The following is a 27,251-nucleotide window of genomic DNA, read 5'->3' as shown; positions in this document are numbered from 1 at the left end:
CACCCATCACAGGCCATTCTGCAACATCTTGTCTATACATCTGTCCACCTGGCCACTTTGCAAACTCCTTAAGCACAAGGAAAGCCCATGATCATCAGTGTATCCCTAACACCAAGTCTTCAGCACCCTGTAGGCTTTGTTTTTAACCTTTCTGAGGTCATAAATTCCTTTGAGATTCTTGCCAGAAAAAAAAAAAATGCACGCACATGCACAAAATCTTCCACATGAGCTTAGGAGATTCAAAGACTCCCTACAGCCCCTAGTTGTTCTCAGATACCAGTGTTAGCAATGCCTGCAGTAATGTTTCATGAATAAATGAACTCACAAAGAGCAGCCACTCAAATACATGTCATCATCATCACCACTAACATTAGCATTTAGGTAATGCTTGTTCCTACGTCTATGTGTTAAACACTTTACATGTATTACCTTATTTAATCCACAAACATGATAAAAGTGCTATTAACCCTATAATAAAGATTATGATATAGGTGCTACTATTAACCCTATTTGCAAATGAGGGCACCAAGTGCTAGGAGAGTAAATAACTTTCCCAAGGTCACAGAGGTATTATATTAAGGGCAGAGGCAGGATCAAATCCAGGTCTGCACAGTTTCCAGGCCCATGCACTTAAGCACTACAGATGTCTTTTTGGAGACTGCTATAGTCTTATTTACTAGTCACGCGTGAATAACTGTAACCCTCACCCTACATGCTACCATCTTTGTCACAAAGAAAGTTCCTCCCCCAGAGTATACACCTGGATGGACCCGAAATCTTTTCCCTCTTGACCAGAAGAACTAAAAACAAACTTGCAAAATAGTCACGTTCAAACGAGAACTGAAGCTGTTAAATGTTCTTTGAGCAAATCTGTGTTTAAGGAATTGATGTTCGGGTCCCTCTTCTAATGGCCCAAAGAGAAAATTCAAGTCCCCCTGGGGACTTTGCAAAATGAAATTTCACAGTGAATGCTGATGAAAGTACAGTTCACATTTCTGTACTTTGTGAATGATTTTCTTCATAAAGCTTCTCTATGAACAGAAAGCATTTCAACTGACTGAGGATAAAGGTGGCAAATAAGCTTTGATATAAGCAAGTCTGTGTGCAATGCATCTGTAGGGGGGAAATGGTCCAAATGGCTGCTCTAAGATGAGGGGTCCAAAGTACTCAAAGGAAACACAGGGAAGGTGCTGTCATGGCTAAGGTACCAAGCGTGGACCAGTGAGACCCCAGCTTAAGCCCCAACCGACCACACCCCACTCAGAGACTCCAACAGTGACTTTGCTTCCGCAGCTCAGCTACAACTGAGAAAAACAATAGTAATAAAACCTGTCCACCTCCCAGGGCTGTTATGTGGACTGCGATAACACATGGGAAAGCATTTTGTAAACAGTACATTGCTGTAATATGAGACAAGTTATTATTGTTAATGTCCAAGGAAATCACCTCAACAAGTAACTTCAATTTAAAAAGACGCCAACCAAATATCGCGTGTCATTAGGACAGCTCTTGAGTAAGGACACTGCGGTGTGCGTGCACTTGGGAAACCTTCCATGATGCCTTCAGGCAGGTTAACAGAGTTCTCTCCAATGTTCCCCTGGCATTCTGTTGGTGCCAGTAATATAGCCACTGTCTTACGGGGCATTAATGTTTACATGACGGCCTCCCTCACCTGACAGGATGCTTCAGGGGAGAGACATTTTATTCTTCTTTCTATCCTCTCCCCTACCTGTGGTCTGCAGCCTCCAAGATGGTCCCCAGTGATCCCTGCCTCCTGGAATTCAATCCCTTGTGTGTCCTCTCCCACACTGTCACAGGCTTGGTCTAGATGACCAATGGCATACAGCAGAAGTGATAAGCCGTCACTTCTGATATTTAGGATATTTTTATAAAAAGACTACGGTGTCTGCCTTAGTCTCCTCACTCCCCCTTTGCTTTGGGAATGCCTAGGGAGACACCCACGTGGTAAGCAACCGAAGTCACCTGCCATCAGCCATGTGAGTGAGCTTGGAAGTGGATCCGTCAGCCCCAGTCAAGTACTCAGGGTCTGCGACTCTGCCCAACAGCTTGACTGTAGCCTCATGAAAAAGCCTAAGCCAGAACCACCCAGCTAAGTCACACTCAGATTCCTAACCCTCAAAAATGGTGTAAGATCATGGATGTTTTTTTTTTAAGCTGCTTAGTTTTGGGGAAATTTGTTACACAGCAATAGATAATGAATGCACCATTTCAGTTTCAGAGCAAGGTCCCAGAGAAAGAACATGTTCTGAGAATGAACGAATTTAAGATTAATATATCCTTATAATATAATGAATATAGTAATTACTATTGAGTACTTAACAATGTGCCAGGTATCTTACATAAATGCCTCCATTTTGCAGATAAAGAAATATAATCCCATTGCTAATAAGTGACAAACCCAGAATTTGAAGCCATGTTGGTTTATCTCCAAAGACTGCACTCCTTCAATTCGACTAAGGGGGATGGATGGATGGATGGATGAAATGAGCACATACAGCAGAGATTTGTGACAAACACTTCAAAGAAGATATCATAAATTTCTTTAACATACCCTGCAGTTTCTGCCTTGACATCCATTTTGTGGTCTAGCATAAGTTATTTGAAACCCAGTCATACCACATCGCCTTTGGCCTAGTTAAAACTTTTCCTCCCATGTGGTTGTTTGTGATACTGCCTGCTTGTTGCTCATCCCACGGACCCAAAACCCAACACACCCACAGCTGCTGACCACAACAAAACCTAATCACCAACACCAGAGTCTGTCTCTCTTCTCTCTCTCTTTCTCTCTCTCTGTGTCTCTCTCTTGCTCACTCACTCGCTCTCACTTCCCACTCACTGGTTGAGCTCTCTGTCCCCTCCAGACTTCCAGAGAGTCCCCAGTCAATGCCCCTAAACTCTCTGGATCCTCTGAGTAATAAATTTCTTCTGTTTCACCTCCTCATTGTGTCTCATCTGACACACACCCAAACCTAACTTTCCCCTTGGTCAGGGCTCTCCTGGAGACTGGCTATCTTGGCCTGTGGCCACGCTCAACAGAGAGACCTCGAGACCAAATTAGAAAGAACCCATAACAATAAAAATCATAAAAGAAAAAACATAGCACAGAAAAGTCCAGAAGAGGCCAATTAAGACAAAGAAAGAACTAAGCAACTGCCCTTCAAGAGTGGACAAAAAAAAACTATCACTCTTCCTCAATCGAGAAAAAAAGCAGACTAAGAAAATACTGGTGGAAATTGATGAAATCCTGAAGGGTGTGACCAGATGGAACACAGTTCTATCTGCCACATGTGAGCACATCAAAAGAAGGCATGTCCCTTTCAGGCCTGAAAGAGGGAGGCCCGCTCACTTCTCTGCCTTGCTGCTCACATCTCAGTGAACAGCATTGCTCCCCAGGCAGAGGAGAAATTCCACCCCAACTGAGGGGCCCAGGAAGATTCCAGGCTCACTCTTGCCTATGGAAAATGGAGCTGGTGAGAAAAGGTTTCCCCATGCCAGCGAGGGACCAGACAGCTTCCCGACTGCAGTGTCTTTGGATGGGGCTGGTGGGGAAGCCCACCTGTGGGAGCAACTCCAAGCCTGTTTCCTCGATGGGAACAATAATGTCGACTTGATTGGGTTATTACAAGGATTAATAGTATGTTTGGACCACCTAGCACGGGGCCTGGCACACAATGCTTGATTCATAGCAGGTGTTCAAAAACTGCTGGTTTCTTCTTCTCTTCCATTCTTTCCTATCATTCTTCACCTCATACTTATTGACTGATAAGATTTTTAAAAACTCTTCCTTCATCCATCTTTCTGTTACCCAAAAGAGCTAGGAGATGGGGGTGTTTTGCAGGACTAGCCTAAGTTTAAATGTGCACATGGTACAATCAGGGTATTAAAGCCATGTGAGTCTTCATGGGTAGGCACGTAACCTCTGGAGAAAGCCCACAAGTGCAGAAAGGCTCCTTCCCTCTAGTTCAGGAACTTGGATTCAAACCTCAGCCCTGCCAACTATTAAGGGCCTGGGTTTCATCATCTGAGAAAGATGAGTAGCAGAGCCTCCCTCACAGGGGATGTTGTAAAGGTGAAAACAACCGCATAGGTGAAAGTCTGTTTGTGAATGGCCTGGCAGACAGTAGGAGTCAAATTAGTCCAATTAGAGAATATTGAGAGCAAGCCTCCTGGATTATTCACCTAATTAAGTCCCTTGGTGAGAAAGGCAGAGAGGAAGAGTCCCCAGACATGCCTGCTGGCAGAGAAAGCAGAAGCTGGCCCTCCACAAACCCACCTCAGGAAACACAGTCCATCAAGCATGGCTCTGGTCCACCAGGAATCCAGGAGCTGGGTCGGGGTAGAGGCAGATGTGTCGACAGATCTGCAAATGCACTCTGCGTGTCAAAGTGCTGTGTGAGAGCCCAGAGGGAGGAGCAGTGGTTTCTGGTCTAGATGAGAAAAGCTTAACCAAGGAGGGGCCACTGGAGCGGGGCGTGAAGTAGGCCTTCGCAAAGGAAGAGACAAAGGGAAATCAGGCAGAGGACTATAGGACAGCAGAGACGTCCCACGTGCCTGGAGCCTGGGGGGCAGGGGAACAGCCAAAGTTGGAGAGGTCCACGCAGCCCACACAGCCCACACAGATCACGGTAGGCTCACAGGGCAAGCTGCGGAGCTGGAGCTTGACTCTGCAGGTGGAGGAAGTGCCCAAGCAGGGCTGTGTCAGACCAGGGCAGAATGGAGAGTGGATGAGGAGTAGAGAGAGACTGAGAGCCGCCAGGACCATAAGGAAGCTGACCTAGGCTGGGAGAAAGGGGAGGGAGCATGGGTGGGGACTGGGCCCAGAAAAAAGTATGCGCAGGGAGCAGGGCTGGGGGAAGGCGTGGGAGAGTAAAGGCAGTCATGGCTCCGCGTGCAAGGACTGCTCTGACAGTTCACACACTTCACAGTGCCCTTCCCTACTGCCCGTGGGCTACCTTCCTGTCTCACCTCCGCCAGGTTCCTAGTCGTTTGGGAATCTGAAGGGAGAGGCTCCCACGGAGATAACTAGCGCTCTGAAGAGCCTTCCCATGTAATAAAGGCGCCGTCTGGCTCCAGTGGGTTTCCCGGGAACACAATAATTACTCATCCTCTAATAGAGCCAATAAATATAGCAAGAGGATAAGTAATTAACAACCTTTTGCTGGAAAGTAGCAATTCTTGTGATCTATGAAGTTTCCTTTTCCTGTTCACTTCTTCTTCATTATTGCAAATATGATACCCCGGGTAAGCGTGCCATTCATCCTTCACTGAGTTAATCACCAAAGCATGTTGTATTTTTTATTAAATCCATTCATTATAATTGACTCATATGAATGGAAGCTGGAAGAGCGGTGGTGAGGCCCATCGTCCGCCTTGCTTCCGCTTGTGATTGCAATACTTTTAATGAGATCAAAATTGTTACCAAACAATTTAACAATGGGGAGGAAAAAAACCCATTAGTAGGAGGGGAAGATAACCTTGCCCCTTTCATAATTTCAGCGTACCATAGCAATCTCCTCCAGTTATTTATTCTGCTATCTAATTTCCCACCCATAAAGAATCTTTATCAGTAGTAATTATATTATTAGGCAACAGAAAAAGAAAAACTTCGCAAACTTCTAAAGCGATTTACCTCTTGGCTTGCAGTTTTAATTAAAATTCCAGTTTATTTAGCAAATAGCTCTGAAAAGATTAGATACCAATTTAGCACTATGTTCTCTTTCCACTTTCCAATTCATGAGGGTGATACAAACAACAAAATAATCTCTTTAAATGACTCTTACTCCATTCCATCATAATTCAGCCCATGGAAAAGAGCTCCAATATCAATTATAAATTATAAATGAACTCCATTATACCCTGCAAATTATCAACAGTAATCTCCCAGTTCTCTACTTTCTCACAGTTGGTAAATTACATCAATTCACCACTAGGCCTCAAATTACCTAGACTCTTCCACATCAAAACTTTAAATGGTTTATTAACTGAAATGGAAACAATGCAAATCAGGTTTCCGTTTCAGCAACATTTACCTCCCACCCAGGATATCAGACAACTTTATCCAAAGTCGCACCTGACTTCTCTTAGGGCGGCTTTTCCCCAGTTATCCAGGAACCCAGTCCAATTCAGTACTTTCCCCAATAAAAAGTCCCACCAGAGCATTGGTCTAAAGGCACCACGGTGTTGCCAGTCCATAAATTCATTTATTCAACACATAAGCAAGTCATGCCTTTGAGCCAGGCAGTATGCTCGGGGAATGCTCAGACATTACACACACAGGAGCAGAGGGTTAGTGGTGACAGGCAAAGCTGAAGGGGGGATGTATCAGTCTGGGTTCTCTAGAAAGACAGGACTAATAGGATAGATAGATAGATAGATAAAGGGGAGTTTATTAAGTATTAACTCACATGATCACAAGGTCCCACAATAGTCTATCTGCAAGCTGAGGAGCAAGGAAGCCAGACCGAATCCCAAAGCTGAAGAACTTGGAATCCGATGTTCAAAGGCAGGAAGCATCCAGCATGGGAGAAAGATGTGGGCTGGGAGGCTAAGCCATTCCAGGATTTTCACATCTTTCTGCCTGCTTTGTATTCTAGATGCCCTGGCAGCTGATTAGATGGTGCCCACTCAGATTACGAGTGGGTCTGCCCTTCCTAGCCCACTGACTCAAATGTTAATCTCCTTTGGCAACACGCTCACAGACACACCCAGAATCAATACTTTGCATCCTTCAGTGCAATCAAGTTGACACTCAGTATTAACCATCACAGGGGAACATAGGAAGATGAATGAACCAGTGGACCAGTCAGATAAATAAGGCCTGCAGTCACCATCTAAGCCAAGCTTTTTACCTATGCTGTCAAATTTCCAGTCAGAGCTCCACACCACCTTGTAAACAGCCATCATATCCTCATTTCACAGAAGGAGCAACCAAGGCTCGGAAAGGTTGAAGCCATTTGAACTGACTCTTGATGAAAAAAAGGGAAGTTACCAAAAGACTGGGAGGGAGGGTGTTCCCTCAGGAGGAAGCAAACCGCATGGGCAAAGACTGAGCAGCGAGAAGCCAGGAGCCCAAGTTGCTGGTCCTGTGTGTGGCCACTAACTTGCGGAGCTGCCTTGGGCATTCACAGACCTCTTCAAGCCTATTTCCCCATTTGCCATACGCAGGATATCCCCCATTCTGCAAATCTGCAAGGGGCTGCTCTTCTTTTCCAGCAATCGACAATGACTTGTGCTGAGCCTGATGTATCCACTGCTGCCAAAATAACATACCCAAGGGAGAGAGAAGAGGTCTCCTAGAGGACTAACTAAAGGTGACTGGGCTCTGCCCCCTCCAAATTCATTTGCTCCTCCTGATCCCAAAACCCAGCCTGAAATTCCCAGAGATGTGCCACTGCCACAAGAGACTCAAGTCATACAATCACATATTAACAAAAATTAATATTGTACCAATAATTTCTGTAATAATGAAAATGGTAGCTAATATTTATGTGCTGTGTATATTACATGTGCTATCTCAATTCACTCTCACAACAACACTACGAAATAGGTAGATATATTATTTTCACTTTACCTAAGTGAAAAACCTAAACTCAGAGCAATTAAATAACTGGTTTATTTAACCCTCTGGTACTGCATCCAGTAAGTGGTAGAACAAGGACTAGAACCCAGCCTCATTAAATCCTTAGGCCCCATGGAACTGAGCCTAGGAGAAATGGATGAGATTCCTTTAACTGTCATAGAACTGCGGTGATGATGGGGTGTGTACTGAGTTCCTAGGCCCATTCTTGGGAGAAGAGTCAGGGGAGGGACCTGGCCCCACCTAGGAGCTCTCCAGAGTGCTGAACAGACTGCCACAGCATTCCCACTCAAAGCACTGCATCTTCCACCTGGGTGTCCATGCCTATGTCAAGCCTCACCTCCTGATATCAGTGACCAACAGAACCGCTAATGCAATAGTGTTGGGAATGGGAGTATAAACGGGAGAAAAAATTAACTTTTAGAAGAACTGAGCTAGAGGGGATAACAGGACATCAATCAGAGGTATCCCACAGGAACTGGAAATTCAGGAATGGGAGTAGAGAGAAGCCAAGGCAAGAAGGGCACGTGTCTGCTTCACAGAGGAATCATAGAGGAAAGAAGTGCTGAATGGGTGGATGTGTTCTTGGAGTGATTGCTGAGAAACAGCAAAGCCAGAGGTGGGAAGGGAAGGAGACTCCTTTCAGCTGCCCTAGACAGTGGGCGCCAAGAACAAATATTGCATTAAACCCCACTATTGTATTAAAGGTGTTCAGGGAGGATGGCATTTTACTGCCTGTAGATTTAAATCGGTGAATAAACTCCCACTACCACTCCTAAACCTCCAGTAAGAAAGAACAAGAAATGACAAAGTGTGCCAGGGAAAAATAGAAAATAGAGAGTGATCTGCTGTAAGGTGACACGATTCAAGCTCAAATCCACATTTTTTTTTTTTAACTGAATCTCACTCTGTCACCCATGCTGGAGTGCACTGGAACAATCTCAGCCCACTGCAACCTCCAGCTCCCGGGTTCAAGCAATTCTCCTGCCTCAGCCTTCGGAGTCAGTAACTGGGATTACAGGCACCCACCACTACACCTGGCTAATTTTCATATTTTTGGTAGAGATGGGGTTTCGCCATGTTGGCCGGGGTGGTCTCCAACTCCTGGCCTCAAGTGATCCGCCTGCCTCAACCTCCCAAATTGCTGGGATTACAGGTGTAAGCCACTGCACCCCGCCAATCATATCCACTTTTAATTGAAGTAAAAACATCTTAAAATTTTGAGAAGTCACTTGGAAAGGCCCTGAGCTTCTCTTTGGCCTTGAGACCACAGAACCAAAAGGCTTACATAAAGGGATATTTATAAACACACCTCTCCCTCTGGTGGTAACAGAGGTATTTAAAAAGCACATTTATTCTCTGGCTCCATCCCCACCTCCACCCTCCTACAGACCTTACATAAAAATAGTTACGCCCTTTTATGAACTTAGTCTCTCATTCAAGCCCACTTTATTATGCATCAACTCAGTGTCAGGCACTGAGGGGTTCAGAAAAGAATAAGGCTCAGTCCCTGTCTTCAGGATGGACTTGTAAACAAATGATAATGCAAATTCACCCACGTCCTAGCAGGTGAGGGCCAAAGGGCTACAGGAGCATGAAGCAGAGCATGAGTTATTCTGCTGGAAGGAAAGGTGTGGTTTGGAAGAAATGTCAAAGGTGAGGTAGAATTTGCCAACTCTAGAAGCCAGGACAGTGGTGTGGGCACGGGACCATGAGGAGCATGATCATAGGTTTCCTCGAGGCAGGAACACCTTCATGATTTCCATACTGCTGGTGCCTAGCCCAGTGCCTGGGAGGGAGTAGGCGTGAAACAGATGCTAGAGGAATTAATGGCATGTAGCTCCATGTGGAGGGAGGAAAGCCTGCCCACAGGGCTTTGCAACAGACAGGGAACTCAGTGGAGACAGAATCCATAAGCCTCAAGACCAATTTCAATGTGAAACTGCTCAAGCCTACAGCTGTCATGTTCAGATTTGGTCCTTCATTTCTCCAGGCAAGGATTTAACAATAACATTCATGTCCACCTCACCACAGGGGAAAGGAAATATATGACTACAGTGGGGTCTAATTTCAAGAGGGATGGGCCAGCTCCCGGCTGCAAGAGGGAGAGTCCACTCTGCTGTTTAGAATTTTAAAAGGTATCATCAGCAATAACTGCTCAAATATGATGGGAGAGGGGACTAGCGCGTATGGGCATCTTTATCAAATTTTGGAGCCTCCTTTTGCTTCTGATGTTGAGCTATAAGTTCCAAATCTTCTCATTTTTCACAGCTCAACACAGCTAATAGCTGTGGCCAAATCCAGTGCTTTCACTAGCTCCTTGAGATGAGAGCTGTTACTCCTCTACTAAGTATTTAAGCAATACCTTTTAATTTACTTAATGAACTCAGAACAAACTGATTGATGGCCCAGCTCAGTGGGCAATGACAGCTGGCATTTCCCTGGTGACCAGATAATGAGGCAGTTGCATTAAGTGTGTGTCACCCTGATCAGCTGGCGTGGTCTATTAAGGCAGAGCTAGGCCACGTACGGCTTTCAGTCAGCATCCACAGCCTGCAGGTCCTTAAGCACTCTGGGACTGGCTCACACACCTCTGCATTTCCATGCTGTGATAAATCTGATGCTTTCTCGCTGCACCTTGAAGAAACCAAGCCAGTCAACTTAGCTTTGGAAAAGCCTGTGTCCTGTTGCAAATAATGATTAATAGAAACATTGCGGGATCAAGGCTCAGGAAACTGAGATTCCAGTCCTAATTAATTCATTCATCCACTTGACAAACATTAATCGAATGCCCATCACGTGCTAGCTACTGGGCTAAGTGCTGGGATATAAAATAAAATCACTATTGCCACGTTTGCTGAGCATTTACTATGTGCCAGGCATGGCTCTAAGCACTTTCAATGTATGAAGTTACTTAAAACTCCTAACAACCCTACAGGTAAGCGCTATTATCATACCCATTTAACAGATGAGGAAACTGAGGCACAGAGACGTCAAGTAACTTGCCTCAGTTTTCAACCTCATAAGTGGCAGAGCCAGGAACAAACCCAGCCAAAATGACTCTAGAGATGAATGAGATGCAGCTCTAGCCCTAGAGAAGCTTGAAGTTTCTTGGAGGGATACACAGACATGTACACATGTGCACATAATGCTCTGTGATCCAGAAAAAAAATGTGTAACCTGTATTAGCTTTCTCTTGCTGCACAAAAAAATTAATACAAATGTGGTGCCTGAAGACAACACCTATTTATTAGTTCACAGTCCTTTAGGTCAGGAATCCACCATGGTGTAACTGGTTTCTTTGTTCCCTGCTCCGGTTATCACGAGGCTCAAATTAAGGTGTTGCTGGGTTTATGGCACTCATCTCTGGGCTCAGGGTCATCATCTGTGCTCACTGGTTGTTGGTAGAATTCATCTCCTTGCAGCCGCGGGACTGAGATCCTTATTTTCCTTCTAGCTGTCAGCCAGCGACCACACTCAGCAACTAGAGACTGCCCACAGCTGCTTGTCATAGTGACCCCCATAGGTAATTGATAACATGGGTATCTGCTTTCTTCCTGACTGGCTGGAATGCATCTCTCAGACTTCCTCTTCTGCAACCAGCCAGAGAAAACTCTTCCTTGAAAGGGCTGGCCTGATTAGATCAGCCCCAGGGATATCTCCCTTTTGCCCTACACTGTAATATGGTGACAGGGGCGATGTCTTATCATAGACACAGGGTCCACCCACACTCAAAGGGAAGAGGATCATACAAGGCAGAGTATCATTCAAGGTCATCTTAGAATTCTTCCCACCACACTTTCTGAGTTTTCACTTTCCTGAGGCTAGACTAGATGACAATGACGATAGCTACTATTTGTATAGTGATTCACAATTTAATAAATACCTTTTCACATGTAGTCTGTTATATGAGCCTTACCATCCAGAAATCCCAGTGCTCTAGGAGAAAAGGTTAGCTTCACTGCTCAGAAGAGGAATATAAGGGTTAGAGAAGTTACATAGCCTGCTCCCTGCCATGCTGGTAGAGCATGGGAAAGCCAAGACGTTAACTTAAGCCTTCCAGTTCCAACATCTGAGCTCCTTCCTCTAGCCCGTGCTCCCATATAGATCCAAAAGGACCAGACACAAGCTAGTGCCGGTGCCTTGACTGAAGTGGGAAGAACACAGGAATCAGACCTTGGTTTGAATCCAAGTTTTGCCGCTTGGATTCAAACCCATTAGTTCCAGGTCTTGTGCAAACCACTTCCTCTTTCTGGGTATCCTCATCTGTAAAATGGGGGGAGAAGTTGGACTACATGGTCTCCAAGGGCTCTTTCAGCCTCAAATCAGGACAAGACTGTTTCAACTACACTGTGGGAGATTATTAGCTCCAACGGTCCATTTTCTTGTTGAAGAAGAACTGTATAACTATGCCCTCTTCCAGGTATTCCTGGGGTATGGGAGAAGATCAGTGTATTAGTTTCCTAAGGCTGCCATAACAAATTACCATGAACTTGGTGGCTTAAAACAGAAATTTATTCTCTCACAGCTCTGCAGACCCGACATCCAGGATCAAGATGTCAGCAGGGTTGATTTCCTCTGAAGACTCCAAGGGAGAATCCATTCCATGCCTCTTCCTGGCTTCTGTTGGATGCCAGCAGCCCTTGGCATCACTTGCCTTGTTCACACATCACTCCAATCCCTGCCACCGTCTTCACATGGCCCCCCTCTCCATATGTCTGTCTTCTCCTTTTCTGTCTCTTATAAAGACACTTGTCATTGGATTTAGGACGCACCCTAAAACCAGGATCATCTCATCCCAAGATCTTTAATTACATCTGCAAAGACTATTTCCAAATAAGGTCATATTCACAGATACTGGTTAGGGCTTGGACATATCTTTTTGGGGGGGGGAGCACAATTCAACTCCTATACATAAATTGATGTATGCATCCCACTAGTGATGGAATTTCAGTGCTTTCCAATTTTTCCATTACACAGAACACTGTAATAAGCATCTTTATTGTATCTCATTGAGCACATGGACAAGAATTTCTCTAGAAGTGGAATTTTTGGGGTTGAAGAGTAGATACATTTTTAACACCACTAAATATTGCTAAATATTTTTGCCAATTTGATGGATGTGAAATGGTAGCTCATTGTTATTTTAACTTGCATTTCATGATTAGACTAGTAAGACAAAATGTTTTTCTTCCTTTTTTTGTTTTCTTTTTTTGAGATGGAGTCTCACTCCGTCGCCCAGGCTGGAGTGCAGTGGTGCAATCTTGGCTCACTGCAACCTCTGCCTCCTGGGTTCAAGCGATTCTCTCACCTCAGCCTCGTGAGTAGCTGGGACTATAGACACCCACCACCACGCCCTGCTAATTTTTGTATTTTTAGTAGAGATGGGGTTTCACCACATTGGCCAGGCTGATCTTGAACTCCTGACCTCGTGATCCACCCACCTTGGCCTCCCAAAGTGCTGGGATTACAGGTGTGAGCCACTGCGCCCAGCCGAATTATCTTTTTCAAGTGTCTATTAGACATTTGGGTTTCCTCTTTGAATTTCTTTTGAAAATTCTAAATAGGTGGTTCTCTGTCAGGTAATCCTGTCAGGGAACTAGGAATCTGAATGTTAAAATACTCACCAGGGGAGTCTGAGGCACAGCCCCATGGGGGCACACCCTGGGCACATCCCGCTATATTAAATATAGTAGCCAATCTCATGAGCACTTTGTTATTATACCTCAGAGTGCACTGAGGGGCTCAATCTCTTACAAAACCGTGACGCTGCACTGATCAGAGGAGGCTGTTGGAGGATGCTATTCACCACATCACACAGGGGCTCTTTTATGAAGCCCTCTGGGGGAGTTTCTCCCAGCCTCAGTGCTAGGAAAAGCCAAGCTTCTCTTCAACATCTTCTATTTGATCTGATAGATATGACTTACGACTTGGTACATTTCTGTTTTTCCTTGGTAACCAGAGAGCTCCAAACCAAATCTGTATCCCATTATAAGAACTGTGCAAGATCTTTATATTATGCTTTTTTTTTTTTTTGAGATGGAGTCTTGCTCTGTTGCCCAGGCTGGAGTGCAGTGGCATGATCCTGGCTCACTGCAACCTCCATTTCCCGGGTTCAAGCAATTCTCCTGCCTCAGCCTCCCAAGTAGCTGGGTTTACAGGCACCCACCACCATGCCTGGCTAATTTTTGTATTTTTAGTAGAGATGGGGTTTCACCATCTTGGCCAGGCTGGTCTCAAACTCCTGACCACAGGTGATCCACCTTCCTCAGCCTCCCAAAGTGCTGGGATTACAGGCATGATATATTATGCATTTCTAGATATTAACTTTCCCCAGATTTTTTTAAGAGATGGAGTCTCACTCTATTAGCCATGCTGGAGTGCAGTGGCACAATTACTGTTCGCCGTAGCCTTGACCTCCCAGGCTCAAGCAATCCTCCCACCTCAGCCTCCACCATAGCTGGGACTACAGGTGCATGCCACCACGCCTGGCTAATTTTGCTTATTTTTTGTAGAGACAGGACCCTGCTATCTTGCCCAGGCTGGTTTTGAACTCCTGGGCTCAAGAGATCCTCCCACCTTGACCTCCCAAAGTGCTGGGATTACAAGCTTGGGCCACCGCACCTGGCCTGAGTTTATCTTATTATATCATCTTAATTGCTCCTTTGCCCGAATTTTTTTTACCTGAATGTCAAGAAACCAAAAACTTATAACAATGTGTGTCTTTTTGAAAGCCATTTTACATACTTTTGGGGAACAAAATAGGCATAAGTACATATTAAAATAATTTTACATTTTACCTTGTGAGATTTAAATAATATAAAATTTAGGTGAGTTAAGACCCTTACTTCAAAATCGACCTATTTGAAGATCCATATATGATAACATCAGATCTATTGTTGATTTTTAACTGGAAGAAAATACTTCAAACATGAACTATTCAAAACATATCAGTGAAAATTATATTAATGCTAGAAAACAGGTCACTAGCTGTAGCCATTCAGGTACAGAAAAAATAAGATTGCATTTTAAAATACAATACTATTTATTTTGAAATCACTATTAGTGAGTTCAAAAATGGTGCAAAAACCATTACATTTATTTAAGATCACCTGTATTTCATTTAGTGGCTTTAAAAGCAAAATTTATTTTCAAAAACTTTCACAGAATTTCTTAAAGGCAATTTTAACTTCTTATGGTTCCTGTTTTTTTCTTAAAACAACAGAAAAGCATGCTAATGCTTAATTCACTGTTGCTCCAATTCTTTCTCCAAGAACAGGATGGCCAACCAATTCATCCCAGTTTGCCCAGGACTGTCCAGGTTTTAAAACTGAAGTCCAGTGTCTTAGGAACCCCCTCAGTCCTGGGCAAACCAGGACAGCTGGTCACCCTAGCAATGGGGCGGCCTCCTTTTGCCAATGTATGGAAGGAAGAGCCTATTAACAGCAAGTCTTTCTCACACCCTTTAAATTTCAAAGGCAGTCATATATCTGAAAGGTATTCCTAAGTGTTAGGAAACAATAAAATTCTGAACTTAGTTCACTTAATATCAGCCTGGATTTCATAATGGATTAGAGAGACTCTTCACACATCAATGTTCTTATTCTCTTCTAAAGAATTCCAGGAAAAGAGATTCCATAAAGCTATCTTTCAAATCCATTCTGCCATTCATAATCTTTTTAAAATATTAAGTTTAATCTACAATTATATCATTTTCCTTCTCAGCACCAAACTGAATAAAGAAATCTTAAAGATATGCTATCCACAGGAAATCAAGTAAAATTATTAAAGACCTCAAAATGGGCCACCAGAACAAAGTTAAAAGACAGTGAAAAACTTTCTTTTGACTTAGGGGGAGGGGAGGAAAAGAAGGCTAAATTCTAAAATGTTAAAAATACTGGAAACTTTTTAGGATAGCGGGTCAAGCAAAGACCCTCAAAGCCTTGGTTATAATCCATTCTATTCAGCACAATAATCATATATGAGTTCCTCAAAAGAAGGCAAAAACTAACATTTATTAGATGCCTACGGTATATTGGTTGCTCTCATGCTCAGTATTTTAATCTCCCTATACGCCTGTTGATCAATAGCGTTTATCCATTTTACAGATGAGACAAATTAGACTCTGAGTCATTCACACTGCACTGTGCTAGGTGTTGGGTGTGCAATAATAAACATTAGAGCCATGGTTTCTGCTTTTGTTGAGCTTAGAATCTAGTGGGGGATGATAGACACAAGAACTCATGACAAAAATAATTACGAGTGACCCAGCTTGGGAGGAATCAAGGAATGCTTTCCTGAAAGCTGAAGAGTAAGAAGACAAAGGAGGAGGGAAGAGGTGGGGAGAGAAAGGAGAACAATTTTTTCTTTCTAGGCAGAGGAAATGGCACACAGAGGTCTTCAGATTAGAACACTCAGTCATGTGTCCAAGATTAACCCAATTTATAAGAGGCAGCTTGGGGTTTTCAGACCTGTGCTTTCTGACTCCAAAATTCATGTTCCCTCCACTGTAAGACAACGTGAGCCTTGGTGCTTCAATTCTAAAGAGGATGGTCCACAAAGGGGACCAAATTCCCAGTGGTGACGCTCAGTGTCTCCCAAACTAGTTGATCAGAAGAATCACGTAAAGGGGCTTGTTAAAAAAAAATAAATAGTCCCTAGGTCCCATCCCTACTGGGAAATCACATTTTAACAAATGCCCCAGGTGATTCTTAGGATCAGACAAGTTTGGGAGATGCTAAGTTATGGCTTCAGGAAACCTAAAACCCAAAACAATCGTTTACTTAACTGCAATCTCCTGGCCAATTTTAAGAACTGGGTAGAGTTCCTCGAAGTAATTTAGCCTTGCAAGAAGAAAAGGAATGGGTAAAAAATAAAAACCTCTAGAGGTCAATCAGCCAGCCAGTCAGATAAAAATGCTGCCCCTCCTTTCTTCCAGGTTTCCTATGGGTTTTTACAGTCTCTCATTCTGGATTAAGTAATGTCTCCTTAGTATAGGTTATGTGACTTCTGTCAAAACAAAACTGATTCCCACACCAGGAGGCTCAGTAACACACTACTAATTTCCAGTCATCACTAATTAAGGACTTGAGTAGACTCACGGAAGCAGAAAGATAATAAGAAACTACAAGCCTTGGCTTTCAGCTGGGAGAGGTTATGGATTTAGAATCCAAACAACCCGGGTTCAAATCCCAGACCTACCACTTACTAGACAAACATAGATAAATTAATGAACCTCTCTGAGCTGCATTTTCCCAAACTGCACATGGGGCTAATGATTACCTCCATCGTAGACTTATTCTGAGGAATAGGTGAGATAATGGAGGGGGTGGCCTGACACTATCAGGTCATTAACAAATGTTTGTCAATGAATAATAAAACTAGAGTGAATTTATAGCCCAGCAAGAGAGGGACTGTACTAATATGCAATCAGCAGTTAATAAAGACATATTAAATCTTAAAAAGAGACATTCACAGCCACAAAGTACTGATTCTAAGCTATACTGCAGAAAAACAGGCCCTTCCCAGTGTAGAGTGGATTGAATTACAGTTTGGTTCTCTGGGTAGGACGTTCTTAAATGGGGGTGGAGTAGAAGGAGGGGGAGCGTTAATGTGCTAATTTTGTTCTTAGGTCATAGATTTCCTGGAAGCTGTAAGAACTGAATGCATGTTCCAAAAATGATAGCAGACTACAGACTGAAGTGACACCAGCTCAAAGGCTGGTGGACTGGGGAGCAGAGTGTTGTTGTTGGTGGTGGTGGTGGTGGTGGTGGTGGTAGGGTTGTAGGGTTTATAGGTCATCTTAGTAATAATAATGTCATCCAATTTAAAAAGTGCTTTAAATGATTTCCCTTTACTAAGAGAGAGAAGACACAAGAGAAGTTTAATCAAAGGTGCAGGGGGTGGAGTGGGAGACAACAGGGAAGGACAAAAAAAAAAATCACTGAGCCAGAGTCCAAGGTCATGCAGACAGCAATCTTGCCTTAGAACTAAGGGGTGGAGACCATGGAAAGATGGAAACCAGCAGAGCTGACCATGAAGACAGGACTGGTCACCTGAGAATTGCTGGATCCATGACTTTAGGACTAAGCATGCTAAAAACCAAGTTTGGGACCATAACAGACATGACTCCCTTTCTCCACTAAGCTTAGAGAGGCCACAGAATCTCTCAGAAGCACTGCAAATCAGCAAATGTCTACACAATCAGTAAAACTTGTTTGATATCCGGGAATGTTCTGCTGAATCCCCTAATTAAGTCCAGAGTAGTATGGTCCGTTTTCCTACTGTTATCAAGAACTGCCCCAGACTGGGTAATTTACAAAGGAAGAAGGTTTGACTCCCAGTTCAGCATGGCTAGGGAGGCCTCAGGAAACTTAAAATCATGACAGAAGGGGAAGCAAGGCACCTTCTTCATAAGGCGGCAGGAAGGAGAAGTACCAAGCAAAAGGGGAAGAGACCCTTATAAAACCATCAGATCTCATGAGAACTCACTCACTATCATGAGAACAGCATGGGAGAAACTTCCCCCATGATTCAATTACCTTCACCTGGTCTCTCCCTTGACACATAGGGATTATGGGGATTACAATTCAAGATGAGATTTGGGTAGGGACACAAAGCCAGCCCATATCATAATGACATCAAGACTTGAGTTCAAATCCTAGTTCTGCATACCTTGGGCAAGTCACTCAACCTTTGTGAACCCATCCCCTTCTTTGTTTGGAAAACAGGAATAATAATTGCACCTCAAAGGATTTGCAAGAATTAATAAAATAACCTATAAAAACTCCCTAACACAGAAAAGTCCCCAAATGTGTTTGATTCTCTACCACTCAAAACAAAAACAAAAGAGGCACTTTGTTTCTATTATGGTGAATCCGACTTCTTTGACAGGTATGGGCTTTGGAAAGCTGGTAGACAACTTATTCATGTGGGAAGATAAACTCACTAAGAGTAGGTTTGCATTGGTTTATAAATCTGCCAATATTACTGCTGCAGAATCTGAATCCAAGGCACCATGAGAAGAGGATACAAAACTCTATGTGAGCAAAAGATTTTTTATTTATTAATTTATTTGAGACAGAGTCTTGTTCTGTCACCCAGGCTGGAGTGCAATGGCGCGATCTCAGCTCACTACAGCCAAGATCTTCTGCCTCAGTCTCCCGGGTAGCTGGGACTACAGGCGCCCACTGCCACGCCCAGCTAATTTTTGTATTTTTAGTAGAGACAGGGTTTCACCATGTTGGTCAGGCTGGTCTTGAACTCCTGACCTCACGTGATCCACCCACCTCTGCCTCCCAAAGTGCCGGGATTGCAGGTGTGAGCCACCATGCCCAGCCTGAGCAAAAGGTTTTAAATGTAAACAATGTACTTAATTTCCCACTTCTTATGACAAGCCAAATCTCAAGTCCTAATTCTTTCACTCCACAATAGTTACCAGAGTGAAAACATTCCAAATTTTATACCTTAGCTTTGAAGAGAATTAAATGCATGATGTCATTCCTAGATTTTTATCCTACGATATTCTTACACAAGTACACAAAGACATATATACAAGGATATGGTCATTGCAGCTTTACATACGGTGGTAACACCCTGTAAGTAGCCAAGGGTGTGTCAATAGGGCATTAATTAAGTAAATGATGGTACATTTGTATTATGGAATGTACACGAAAAAGGGTGCAGTAAATCAATATATAACGATACAAAACAATAGCTAAGTTATGTTACTAAATTATATAAAAGGTACAGAATCGAGTGGATTATATTAAAACATTAGGTACATAAAAAGGGCTATTTATACAATATATACCTAGATATGTATATCTCTGGAAACAGACCAAGAAAACTGCTCCAGGTGGTTTGCCTCTAAGGAAGGGAACTATAGGTGGGATGTACTGGTCTACTATGTAAATTCATTATCACGTGCATGTTATTAAATTGCTAATCAATAAAACTGGGATATACAGTAATAATAAAGATAAAAGTCCACATAGTATTAATAGTAATAGTTATACTGTTGGATACTTATTATGTACCATTGAGACTGTTCCAACATTATCTCTCAACCCTCCTCTAAGGTGGGGGTTATTATACCCCATCACTCAGCTGAGGAAACTAAGGCTCAAAGAAGTTAAATCACTCACCCAAATGCACTCAGCTAGTAAGAAGCAGAGCCTGGGTTTGAAGGTGATTTTGGCCGACTCCAAATCCTGCGCTTTTTCTACACTGCATTGTGGCAGATACTGGGGGGTGTTCACCGAAATCCATTTCCTCTTATTCCTGGACAAAACACTGGGCTACATTCCCCAGTCTCCCTGGCACTTGGGTGTGACCAAGTGCCTGAGTTCCAGCCAGTGGGATGGGGACAGAAGTGACATGCACCACTTCCTGGGCTCACTTATAAAAACCTCCTGTATGTGCTCCTTCATGCTCTGTCCCCTTTTGCTGCCTGGGTGTGGGTGATGCAGAGACCCCAGAGAATGACAGAGCCACAGATGGACGGATCTTGGGCCCCTGAATGATGAACCTGCCAAGGTGAAAGTGGCGCATATCACAAGAGTAAGAAATAGACTTCCAGATGTTGAGACCTTACACATTTGGGCCTACTCGTTACAACTGTTTATCCTACTCAAGTGAATACACACAGTGAACAAAGAAAACAAGAGACCAAGAAATGCAAAACCCCTTTGTGTTCAACAAATCATCACTGAGCAACTCCTGTGAGTCAGGCACTGTTCTAAGGGGCTGGGAATACAGAGATGAATAGCATGGTCCCTACCTGTGCAGTGGGAGACTCCCCAAGTACTTAAGCCCTACCTCCTCAGGCTAGGTCAGAGACATTTCAAAGCAAAGCTTGCATGTCCAGTTTTCATTTGTTCACTGCTAGTCAGCCAGGGGTTCAGGACAGAAGACAAGAAAGGCTGGAAGGGGCCGGGCGTGGTGGCTCACGCCTGTAATCCTAACACTTTGGGAGGCTGAGGCAGGCAGATCGCCTGAGGTCAGGAGTTTGAGGCCAACATGGCAAAACCTCATCTCTACTAAAAATACAAAAATTAGCCGGGCGGGGTGGAGCATGCCTGTAGTCCCACCTACTCAGGAAGCTGAGGCGGGAGAATCGCTTGAACCCAGGAGGTGGAGGTTGCAGTGAGTGGGATCGCGCCATTGCACTCCAGCCTGGGCGACAGAGTGAGACTCCGTCTCAAAAAAACAACAGCAACAACAAAAGAAGGGCCAGAAGGGATGGGACTCCGAGGTAGTGCAGTCTGGTCACTCTCCCAGGTGAGGGTAGATGAACACCCCTGCTGGACAGCCCCAGAGAAGACCCAGCAGTGTGACCCCACACAAAAACAGCCTTTCCTGGAAGGAGGCCAGAGGACAGAGAGAGGAGAATAATAGGACTGGACTTGCTCCTGCTCATCATGGCACCGCTGGCCCCACCTTATACATTCTCACATTCTCCTGGGTCACAATCCCTTCCTGAGCACCTACTCTAGGCCAGGCATAGAGAATCTCACACACACACACACACACACACACACACACACACACACACACACACGTACAACAGAACACTATCTCTGTCCTCAAACTTCTTAGGGTTTAGTGAGAGACACGGCTCTTAAGCAAATCATTATCCCCCATGAAGAGCAACATATAGAGGGAGGGACACACCAAGGGCTCTGACAAGACAGGAAGAAGTGGCTCCTTCTGCAGGGCAGGTGAGGCTTCAAGATGGAGCTCATAACTGAGCTGGATATTGAAAGGGGCTCCAATTCAGCCAGCAGGGAGTCAGGGTAACAAAAGTTATTCCAGGCCAAGAGCTCTGTGTGAGCAAAGGTTGGTGGCACAACTACCTCAGGCTGTTAGGCCACAGCACAACAGGGGGTGGGGGCAGTGGCAAGCCTGGCAGGGGTGAGACTGGCTAGAGAGGGCTTGAGGTGCTTTTCCAGGACACGAGCAAAAACTGAGTGTGAGAACATCAACTCCACAGCCCTCATCCCACCTGAGATACCTTGTCCCCTCGGCCCCTGCAGACAAAGTTGTCATCCAGAGTCTCCTTTTAAATGTGACACCCCGAGGAAGAATCACAACCTGATTCATCTACCTGCTCATTACTACCCAGCAAAGGTCTTGGGATGGACTCAAAATGATCTTCCAGTAGGGCTGGATGAGTGTCTCTGAGGGGACAGAGGAATGAAGGAGACGGAAGGACAGACAAAAGGAATGTGATGAGAGGGTAGCAAAGGCCAGCGCTCCCCTCCTCAGGGCAGGAAGAACCTACCAAACATCATCCGGCTGTGTGTGCAGCATCGTGCCAGGATGTGGAGGCAGACAGAGGGGTTCCTACCTTCGGGCGGTGTACGGTGTACACGGGCACAGGCTGCTGACCTCCCTGCCATTCAGCCTTGGCACGAAAAGCAATCACTGCTTGTCTTATGGAGAGGACAGGCTCCACAGGAGGGCAGCATGGTATCACGGAAGGAGCAGGCACCGTGTGATCAGAGACCAAGGGCTGAGAGGATAGTTCTACCTCTAACTGGCCGGTGTCTCGGGCACTCCATTTCCTCACCTACAAAACTGACAGCACAGTCTCTGCTTGTCAGTGTTGCTGGAACTTTTTAAGCAAGAAAACTAATGTGAAAGCATCTATCCAGTGCCTGGCTTAGAGTGGACCCCATGGCTTGTTCCCTTCCCCTTAGGAGAGGGCGTGCATGTGAATAGTCTCTTTAGGATTTTACTTCCACACGGTCTGAATTTGATTTAACTCTGCGTTTTCCTCCTCGGTGAGGTTGAAATATGTCATTGGTTACTTAATGGCCCTTCAAGCAATGAGGCCTTTATTAAATAGCAGCATGATACCCAGGCAATGAGAATGCGAGCCGCAAACAAATCTCTCCCCGCTGCTTTGGTGAAGACAGCTTTCGGCTGCCCCCTGGGTCTCCGTCTCTCTCTGCCTGGAAGGAGATGCAAGAAAGGGGGCACCACTGCCTGGAGGGGACATGTGAGATGGCCCTCTGTGGCTGGAAACCTGGAGATGCCTCTTTGGGCCGCTCCCTCAGCAGAAAGGAGGAGGGTGGTCCCTAGAGAGGAGAGACACCAGCAAGCCTCGCTCTCCCCAGCACTGCTGCCGCCCCCCAGCCCAGCCCCTAGGTGCAGCACGGGATGAAGGAGAAGGTGCTTGACCTGCCACCCACAAAGATTGTGTGACCAGGGACATGTCCTCTGGTCAGGCCTGATCAGGTACCTGGCCTGAAAAGTGGAACTAATGCTATTCCCCTACTCACTCAGAGGGTTGCGGGAGACTCAGTAAAGTGACAGTGGTGATTCTGCTGCCATTCTGCAATAAAGGACTTTTGAATCCTACCTTGCTGTCTCTGCAGATTGACTCCATCATAAAGCATCACTTCAGTGCTTACTGGACACCAGCTGCTCGCCAGATGTTAGAGACTGAGGAGGAAGCAATGCTCTCTGCCCTCAAGGAGGGTGTCCCCACTTCCAGCTCACCACTGCAACCCCTAAATACACTCCACACCATAGCCCGATGGGTCTTTCTAATATACAAATCAGATTTTTCACACACACACACACACACACACACACACACACACCCCTGTTTAAAACCTTCCAGTGTAGGCCTGCATGATGGTATGCACCTATAATCCCAGCTACTCAGAAAGCTGAAGCAGGAGGATCACTTGAGCCCAAGAGTTCGAGGCCAGCCTGGGCAATATAGCAAAACCCAGCCTCTAAAAGTTTAAAATAGATACCTTCCAATGGCTCCCTAGAGGTCTCTGCTTGCAGCTTAGTTCTGTATGACTTGGCTCCTGCATACCTCTCTGATCCCTTCCCTTCACTCTCCTCCCATATCCTGTGATCCAGCCGGAGTAAAATGTTAGCAGTCAGCCAGGCGCGGTGGCTCACACCTGTAAACCTAGCACTTTAGGAGGCTGAGGTGGGTGGATCACTTGAGGTCAGGAGTTCGAGACCAGCCTGGTCAACATGGTGAAACCTCGTCTCTACTAAAAATACAAAAATTAGCAGGGTGTGATGGCACACACCTGTAATCCCAGCTACTCGGGAGGCTGAGGCAGGCGAATTGCTTGAACCCGGGAAGTGGAGGTTTCAGTGAGCTGAGATCGTGCCACTGCACTCCAGCCTGGACAACAGAGCAAGACTCTGTCTCAAAAAAATAAAAGTTTGCAGTCTCCTAAACACCCAGTGTTCTCGCTTGCCACCATGCCACAATCCATGCTGAGCCCCTGCCCCCTGCTCCCTGGCTCACCCCTCATCCTCCAGATCCAGCTCAGAGGTGCATCCTAGAGGAGAACCCCTCTGACCCTTAACCTAAGCCAGCCGTCCCTCCCCTCCTCCTTCCCTGTAACATCGCGCTTCCTACACCGGATAGTAATAAGCAGAGAGGGAGCTCTCTGGGGAAGGGACACGCAGGGTGTCATTTCTTTGTTTGCCCAGCGCTTGGCAGGGTCCATGGCACAAAGTAAGGGCTTAGAAAATGTTTGAGGAATGAATGAGAAAATTACTTCAGCCAATATTTATCAAAATCTGATTATATCATCTATCAGGCACTGTGCAGTATGAGGATCCAATAATAACAATAATGAACAAGACAGATATGGCCCTTGCACTTGTTGAATTTAAAACCTGGTGGGTGGCCAGGGGTGGTGGCTCACACCTATAATCCCAGCACTTTGGGAAGCTGAGATAGGCGGATCACTTGAGATCAGGAATTTGAGACCACCCTGGGCAACATGGTGAAACCCCATCTCTACTAAAATACAAAAAGTTAGCCAGGCATGGTGGCATGCACCTGTAATCCCAGTTACTCGGGAGGCTGAGGCACAAGAATCGCTTGAACCTGGGAGCCAGTCGTTGCAGTGAGCCAAGATTGCACCACTGCACTCCAGCCTGGGCAACAAAGTGAGACTCCATCTCAGAAAATGAAATAAAATAAAATAAAATCTTGTGGGAAAGAAAGAAAATCCAACAAGCAATCACCACAATAAAGTTGATTCATGCTATGATGGGGTCTGAGGGAGCACAAAGCAGGAGCATCAACCCAAGGTGGGGAAGGAAGGAGCCGGGAAGGCTTCTTAAAGAAAGTGAGATTTAAGCTGAGACCTGAAGACAGGGGAAGCTGTAGGCAGGCAGAAAGAAGATCAGACAGTCTATCTAAAGATAGAAACACCTCACCAATCTGGAACACAGCTATCTCATGTATCCAGACAGTAGCCAGAACCAGGAAAGAAGGCTTAAAGGCTACTTACAGCCAAAATATGTTAAAAAGGCCATGGACCTTACTTGCCCAGAAGCCTCTCATTCACACAAGCCTTTCTCTACCTCCAGGCTGACCTCATCTTGCCTTCCTCTGTCACCCACCATATTTGTACATACTTCCAATAGGGCTCTTAGCAGCCCACAGTGGACTCATCAGCTACGTCTGCTTCCCCCAGCACAGAGCATCCAAGGCCACCATGTGTGGCTTTTTAAGTCATGTACAAGAGTGCCATGATGCTTGCTGGGTGCAGTGGCTTACACCTGTAATCCCAGCACTTTGGGAGGCTGAGGCAGGTGGATCATTTGAGGTCAGAAGTTTGAGACTAGCTTGGCCAGCATGGTGAGACCCCATCTTTACCAAATATACAAAAAATTAGCCAGGTGTGGTGGTGTGCACCTATAATATCAGCAAGTTGGGAAGCTGAGGCAGGAGAATTGCTTGAACCTGGGAGGCGGAGGTTGCAGTGAGCCGAGATCGTGCCACTGCACTCCAGCCTGGGCAACAGAGCAAGGCTCCGTCTCAATTTAAAAAAAAAAAAAAAAAAAGAGTGCCATGATGCTGTTCACAGGTAAACATCTTTAACATTTTAACATATGGAATATTTTTATAATTATAAGCTGTATAACAAATGGATTATTCATGATAACAAATGTAAGTTACTGTATAACACATATTGTCATCATGAAGGTACTTGTTGATTTAAACTGGGAATTGAGAAATATTTTGGTTTTGTAAACTAACATCAGATGATTTTATATTTGGGTGGTTTTTTTATTTACAACAAGAATTTTCTGGCAATGGCAGTCATGTCTTATTTTAATAAGCCAGTATGTATTGTTCCCCTTTGACAAATTCAATAATCAAGAGACAATCTGCTGGGCATGGTGGCTCACACCTACAATCCCAGCACTTTGGGAGGCTGAGGCAGGAGGATTACTTGAGACCAGGAGTTTGAGCAACCTGGGCAATACAATAAGACTTTCGTCTCTACAAAAAAAAAAAAAAATAGCTGAGTGGGTTGGCATGCGCCTAGTCCCAGCTACTTGGAAGGCTGAGGTAGGAGGATGGTTTGAGCCCAAGAATTTGATATTGTGCCACTGCCCTCCAGCCTGGGCAAGACAGCAAGACACCCTGGTCTCTTAAAAAAAAAAAAAAAAGACCTTGTTGATGTAACCATATCTAAAATAGTCTGTGTTTCTAAATAGGGATCTGTTTTGACATTTGATAGATGATTGATGAGTCCCTTTAAATTTTTTTAAAAATCCCTCATTGGTATCAGATTCACGTTCATATTGTAATTCAATAATCTGCTGTTTGCTTACTGTGGCAGAATATTTTTGAATTTCAAGTTCAAATCAACAATGCTACATAAATATTAATAACCAACATTTATTTATCATTAATAATCCATTGTTGTAACAAATTTGCTATTGATATGTAAGTGCTATATTGACAAATTTAATATTCTTTCCTTGAGGAATGGGTGCCTTTTTCTAATTCACACAAAAGAACACGATGGGCGAGTAGGGATCACAGGGATGGTGTCTGATAGTGATGACCCATGCCTTGCACAAGCCTTGGGCCACAGCAGACATTCAACACATATTTGTTGAATGAATAATAAAGAACTTCCAGGCCTCAAAAGTTAAAAATCACATATATATGCTTTATTTTACCATACCTTCTAGAAATACTTCTGCACAGTTAATGGAAAAGTGTTGCATACATTCTTAGAATAACAGTTCTTAGTGACCAGCTAAAGCTTATTAAACTGTCACACAGCAGGAACCACTTGCCTCTCCCTTCTTTCTCTAAACACAGAGCATTTTTCCAAAAAGAACGCCTTAGGAGGAAGAATTTTTCATAGCTGTAATATATCATTAGAGGAACATCTTTGCAACCTGCCTAGAGAGTCATAAAGTTTAGTAATTTCTAAGAAAATGCCATAAAAATCCAGTAAGATGGTAAGGTTTTGTGTAAGTAATCTCAAGCAGAGTCTGAGACTCCTTAAGTAAGGAACAAGTGCACAGGCTAAAGAAAGCTATGTTATCATGGAAAGTAAACCCTTCCAAAACCTAAGGCTTTTGGGCTTACAAACAGCTGGCTCTCTATTTCTGGACTGGGCTTCGCAATGCCAGAGACAGGCATGAGTTCACTGCCTGGAATCCCTTCATGTAATTTCCCTTTAAGGAAAATAGTCATTTAGAAGGTAGAAAAAAATCAGCTCTAGAACCATTATTGATTCCACAGTCCAATTCAATCAGCATCTGTGAATGCCTTCTCTGTGCCAGGCACTGGAAGGACTCAGAGATGAAAAACATCTTTGTGATGATACTCACCCTGAGGCTGGGTATCTTA

General features: G+C 44.5%; 1 pseudogene; it reads right to left on the bottom strand.

Moving 5' to 3' along the window:
• LOC129525640 (NADH dehydrogenase [ubiquinone] 1 alpha subcomplex subunit 8-like) overlaps positions 1-27,251 on the bottom strand; it is a 66,148-nt pseudogene that overhangs the window by 17,352 nt on the left and 21,545 nt on the right.

Source organism: Gorilla gorilla, chromosome 10 (genome assembly GCF_029281585.2).
Source record: "Gorilla gorilla gorilla isolate KB3781 chromosome 10, NHGRI_mGorGor1-v2.1_pri, whole genome shotgun sequence".
NCBI classification, from domain to species: Eukaryota; Metazoa; Chordata; class Mammalia; order Primates; family Hominidae; genus Gorilla; species Gorilla gorilla.
This window is presented reverse-complemented; position numbering and strand designations above follow the sequence as displayed.